The following is a 6,722-nucleotide window of genomic DNA, read 5'->3' on the forward strand; positions in this document are numbered from 1 at the left end:
CCATACCCGGCTCCAGTGAGCCTCCGGCCGAGGTACCTGTAATAGCTAACATTGCATGCATTATGTTGTGTTCATAAATTATGTAGGTGCAGCCTATGATTTATGTATGTTCTCTCAGGAGGAAGATGAGGAGACCCTCATGGCCAAATCCGACACCCACATGCAGGTTGAAAGACTCTACCACTGCTACTATATGCTGTGTCAATATTCTAGGAGGGTGCCCCATTACTCTTCAGCAGTACTGCATTTGAAGTGTGACTTGTATCAATGATGCAATCAGTCTGTGTGCTTGTGTTCCTTTGTAGGAGGAGTTGGAGCTGCCCATCCCCTCCTGAGGCTTCCCTGCCAGGGATGTCACAGTGTCACAAAGTACAGTTTCTTCCTCTTCGGTCCATCATTGCCGACTGTTATGCATACTAGGCTAATATGTTCATTCTGGGGTGGGGGTTCTGTAGGCCAGAGTGGACAATGTGCACAGCCTATACAAGAAAATGTTACAGCTAGACTGCAGAAAAAAGAGGCTGCAAATTCGCAAGCTTGAACTAGAAATTGAAAAGTTGGAGCATGAGAAGAAGGTATTAGTACAGTGTGTGTGTGTGTGTGTGTGTGTGTGTGTGTGTGTGCAAGCATTCATTTGGCTTTTCTGTCTTTTCTTTTCAAGAACGGGAAAACTTGAATAAATAAATAAATAAATAAATAAAATACAGTAGGAATGAGTGGTGATTTTGGCTTTTCTTTATTTTGTGTTACTGGCTGAAAAATTGGTTCGTGATGGCCTCTCTCACTGAACGGCCTGTGGGATGGTCCAGGGTCATGGGGTCAACAACATCGGGGGGTGAGGGAACATAATTGGGAACCCTTTCTTTTCTGATGGTGGCTATGTTATGCAGTACCACACATGCCGCTGTTATTTGACAGACCTTCTCTGGCCTCACACGCAGGCCTTTTAGGCAGGCAAACCGAGCCTTCAATATGCCGAACGTGATCTCAATTCATGCTCTTGTAACACTGTGGGCATGATTGAAGGCTCTCTGGGCCCTTGTTTGAGGGTCTGCGAATGGTGTCAGGAGGTGTTTCAAGCATGGGTATCCACGGTCCCCGAGCAGGATACCATCAAATCGCCCTTGTATGAAATGGAGAGAAATGTAGTTAGTGTCAAACAACTGTAAGATGCTCACTATTCTTTACTTAAGGAATACCATGAAGTTTGAGTAGGGACGTCTGTGGTATTTTAGCTCTTGTTTCTGTATTGTCCTGATATCTTTTTGATGCAGGATGATTTGTGTTTTAAGGATTAGATGTAGGATTATCTTACCTTCCTCGAATCCCGCAGCTAGTGAGGATTCTCTAAATATGCGGGAATCGTGGACAGACCCTGGCCATCTTGCATCCAGGCTGGTTATCATCGACTGGTGGTCACATGTCATCTAAGAACATCAAATATTTGTGCAAGGACAGGGGATATGACTGAGGTACAAGCACACTGTTACCCCTGCAAATGAGGAACAACACCAACCCATGTGGAGGACAAAACATCACCTAACGCAAAATGGGACCAGTACCGACAGGTTGATTTGAGGTATGGACATGACCTATTTGAATGTGGGCCTATATGAAGTAGACCTTTTACCTGTACATTGATGCTATGGAAGGATTTTCTATTCACATAATCCGCCTCATGCTCTCCCAGGGGTGCACTGATGCTGATGTGAGTGCAGTCAATGGCTCCACTCTTGGGAAACCTGTATATTTTGTTAGTCATATCAATTGTCAGTCACAATTGTCTCTATGAGAGTAGGCAAACAGACACAATTTGATATTAGTAATTACCTGCGATTGCATAAAACCCTTCTTTGATCTGAAGTGCGGTTAAATGCCCAGTTAACACGACAAATGCATTCATCAGTTTGTTTAGGGCAAGTACCACTTTGCGAATCATACGACAGACCGTGTTCTTACTGAGGTTTTCAGCATCACCGACGGAATACATATATTGTCCACTGGCAAAGTAACGCAATGACGAGCACATAATTTGCTCGATTGTGAGGGCCTGGCTTCGGCGGGTTACATTGCAGACATCTGCCTCGATCAGCTGGCAAAGGTAACGAATTCCCTCAGCTGAGAATCTATTTCATAAAGCACATCGTCCGGGTATGCCAGCGGATTCTGGTGGTCTCTAAATACCCTCGCCCTCCGGAGAGAGCCCCTCACAATCTGTGCTCTGATATCGCATGGGTCATCCAGGTACGCTGGCATTGTCTCTAGAGGAAATGTCGGTGGAGAGGTGGTGTTTAAAAAGGGTGTGGTTAATCGGAAACCTCGGGTTAACCAAGAACATAACCTGAGACGAGCAGGTTTGAGATGCAGCGTAAATTGCCATGGCAGCATACCTCGGTTTGAACATAGCCAACTTTCGTAGTATGGGTTAATCGGGAAGTTACGCTGCACGTGCTCAAGTTACTCTCGAAGTTACCCTGGTAAGCCAGAAAACCCGCTTCGTAGTACAGGGCACTGTTGTTACTGCTGCTGTTGTTGTTACTGCTGCTGCTGTTGGTATTTTTGCTGTTACTGCTGCTACTCCTGTTGTTGTTGTTACTGCTGCTGCTGGTTTGTTGCTGTTACTGCTGCTACTTCTGTTGTTGTTGTTACTGCTGCTGCTAATTGTTGTTGTTACTGCTGCTGCTATTGTTGTTGTTACTGCTGCTACTCCTGTTGTTGTTACTGCTGCTACTCCTGTTGTTGTTACTGCTGCTGCGATTATTATTATTATTCAGAATTATTAACATTCATAACAGATACGAAGCCTTGTAGCTGTGCAGATGTCAAATAAGATGGAAAAAAATATTAATATTTATTACCCAACATTGTGAATCAGGAACCTGCTGCTTTTGATATGTCTCTGATGTGGTCACTGTAGGATATTAATTATGCACCTCTTATAAAATAAATGCATGGTATCTCAGAGTTGCTTTTCCCTGACCATCAGGTTGGTGTTCCAAGAAACCTTGCCTTATGACCACTTCAATTTAAAGCATGCTCCATTTGTCATTCCATTTTCTAATAATGTCTTAATTGTACAGTCATTTCAATCCTCCAAAAGCCTAACCAGGCTTTTAAAATTATTTTGAATCTCCATAAAGTCATTATGCAAAATTTTGGCTCTTGAGATACTCAATTACAGCAACATTTCCTGGAATTAATTTCTTTCTTTCTTTCTTTCTTTCTTTCTTTCTTTCTTTCTTTCTTTCTTTCTTTCTTTCTTAATCCATTGCTCCAATGTTTTGGGAAGTTTCACAATAAACATTCTCTCTCTCTCTCTCTCTCTCTCATACACACAGAGTTAGATATAGTGCATATATGCAGTAGTCCAGTCAAAAGTTTGTACACCACTACTCACTCATAGGTTTTTCTGTATTTTGTAAGTTCTACATTGTAGAACAACACTGAAGACATCAAAACTATGAAATAACAGATGGAACAGATATGGAATTTTGTGCTAAACAAAGTGTTAAACAAGATCTGTTTCATTTTAGCAAAGGGAGAGAGCACTCACCCCACCCAGCCTTGAACTTTGGCATGGCAGTCAGAGCACATACTGATGTCACATAGTGATGGGCACTCCGTCACACTACCCTCCCCTTGATTGTACCTCAACATCAATGTCCTTGACCTGTGGTGTTCCCCAGGGGTCGATTCTTGGACCATTACTATTCAACCTTTATATGCTCCCACTTGGACAAATTATCAAGAACAACTCAATTTTGTATCACTGCTATGCAGATGACACCCAAATTTATTTTGCTCTATCACCTAATGATTATGCCCCCCTTGAATGTCTCTACCAGTGTATCGACCAAATCAACAACTGGATGTCACAAAATTTTCTTCAGCTGAACACAGATAAAACAGAAGTAATTATATTTGGGAAAAAAGATGAAAGACTCAGGATTACCACTATTCTTGACACTAAGGGGATTAAAACAAAAGATATGGTTAAAAATCTTGGTGTTTTCATTGACAGCGAGCTAAATTTTGACAGTCACATGAAAGCAATCACTAAAACGGCATTTTATCACCTAAAAAACATTTCCAAACTAAGAGGACTTATGTCAAAAAATGATCTGGAAAAACTTATACATGCCTTCATCTCTAGTAGGGTTGATTACTGCAATGGCCTTTTCACAGGCCTCCCAAAAAAGACCATCAAACGACTTCAGGTGATTCAAAATGCAGCGGCTAGGGTTCTCACACGAACAAAAAGAACAGAGCACATTACTCCAATTCTAAGGTCCCTTCACTGGCTTCCAGTAAGCTACAGAATTGACTTTAAAGTATTGCTGCTGGTGTACAAATCTCTAAATGGTACAGGGCCCAATTACCTCTTTTATATGTTGCAGCGGCCTAACCCAATCAGATCTACCAGATCGCAGCAGCAACATTTACTGGTAAAACCTGTTGTTAAAACAAAGTGTGGTGAAGCAGCTTTTAGTTACTATGCAGTACAGCTATGGAACCAACTCCCAGAGGACATCAAAAATGCTCTTGCTGTTGGCAGCTTCAAATTTAGACCAAAGACCAAGCTGTTTTCAGATGCTTTCTGCTAACTGATTAATATTGTCATCTTTACATGTTTTAAACTTTCTTAACTTTTACAGTCTCTGCATGTTTTAAACTTTACTTAACTTTTATTCTATTTTATTCTGCTGTTTTTTTAACTTAATTTTTACTTCATTTTATTTTATTTCTACTATTGTTTAATTCTTATTATTTTTCTTCCCCATTTATTTTATGTAATTTTATTTTCTATTGTTTACTGTTTTGCTTTTACTTCTGTAAAGCACATTGAACTGCCACTGTGTATGAAATGTGCTACATAAATAAACTTGCCTTGCCCTTCAGGAGGCACACCTGTGCACTTCACGCACAGAGGTTTCCCTCATGCATCCCCCAGCCATACTTATCCCATACCAGCGTGCCCCACACACTTATGCTTCACCCATCTCTGGGGTCCCTCGTACAGCTCACACACAGGGCACACCTCCAATGGCCTCGTGGCAAGCCATCCCAATTCTGACACCAACTGTAGTGAAGGGAGAGAGCAGTCACCCCACCCAGCCTTGAACCCAGGTCTACAGGGTGCCAAACCTGCACCCTGACCACAACGCCAAAGAGCCAGGCTCATTGGCATTGTGATCCAGTGTTTACCTTGATGACACTTTGCACACTATTGGTATTATTTTAACCACCTTCATGAGGTAGTCACCTGGAATGCTTTTCAATTAACAGGTGTGTCTCGTAAAAAGGTAATTAGTGGACGAGTTTCTTGCCTTGTGTTTCAGATTAAACAGCAAATAGTAAATAATAAATAGAGTAAATAGCCCTATTCCACATCCATATTATGTCAAGAACCGCTCAACTAAGTAAAGAGAAATTACATCCATCATTACTTTAAGGCATGAAGTGTCCACATCTGCATGCATTTGCTATCACAGCAGTTTCTGACAGTTGCTCCTATACTATGAATGGTAGTAAGTAAGTAAATAAGGCCATTATTAAAAAATGTTGTGTTTCCGGTCCACCGGCCGGGTGAGTGCCGTTTGTGCGGGTGAAATTTTTTTTTAACGACGGTTTTCCGACATTTTTTTGGGGTTCGTAAATCTAAAATCGAACTAGACATTTCCGCATTCCCAGGGCTTTCCACTAAGGCTCATACTTATGGAATCAATTTTGTGCCAAAATGTTCATACAATACTTTTGAAATATCAAACAAAAATGACAAATCAAAATACAAAAAAAGAAAGTCAATTTTTTTAGACTGGCAAACAAATTATTTGTGTAATTGTGCAAAATATCAGTCTATTACCAGGGATGTGATTTTTCCGCGAATTCGCAGAATTCCGCTTTTTTCACCTCAAAATTTGAAAAAAAAATTTTTTCCGATTTTTCGCTCAAATATCCGCATTCATATCCTATTCGTTCCGACTTTCAGTAATTCCGTCATTGAGATGAAACGAGGTATGTGATTGGCCCATCGCTCTGTAACAACCAATGAACGCGCTTGTTAGATAGCTGTACGTAAGCTCGCTTCAAACAGAGTTGAAAGATGGCAGCCTCCGTTATTGAGCGTAAAGATGCAAATCGAGTTAAAGAAATTGACAGAATAGTGAAAAACAAGTTCCGCTGGGAATGGTTGGAGAAAGAGGTTGCTACAGACGTTGGACATAATACCGTGAGACATTTGTTCAGGTCGGAGCGGATCGTCTCTCGCTCAGGGGGAGAGAGAGATGGCGTGCTTGCTGGAGGCCCCTCTACGCATCAGCATGTTATCTGTGAGTGTGTGTCGTTTGGTCACGAACAAACTCAGCTTTTTATGTGTGCGTTTTGTCTGACGTGGCAGAGCCGAGTGTGTTTGACAGGACACGGTTGTCTGGGTCGAGCTAGTGGGCTTTGTGTGTGTGTTTAGGGAGGCGAGAGGTTGGCTGACGGTCACCCGGAAGGAGTTCATGTACCGACGCGCTGGGCAGAGAGGAAAGAGAGGAGGAGATGCTGTTCGTCATTTAGTCCGTGGAAATATTTCCACTTTGGGTGTAAAATGACTGGAACATTTGCTCAGGGAACAGACCCGACACCAGAGTTAGCTCCTGAGTTAGCACGGCTTGCTAGTAGCAGTGAAGTTCTGTTACTTTACACTCAGGCTTGTTGCTACTTAGCCATGTAGCTAG

This window comes from Neoarius graeffei, chromosome 15, assembly GCF_027579695.1.
Source record: "Neoarius graeffei isolate fNeoGra1 chromosome 15, fNeoGra1.pri, whole genome shotgun sequence".
Taxonomy (NCBI): domain Eukaryota; kingdom Metazoa; phylum Chordata; class Actinopteri; order Siluriformes; family Ariidae; genus Neoarius; species Neoarius graeffei.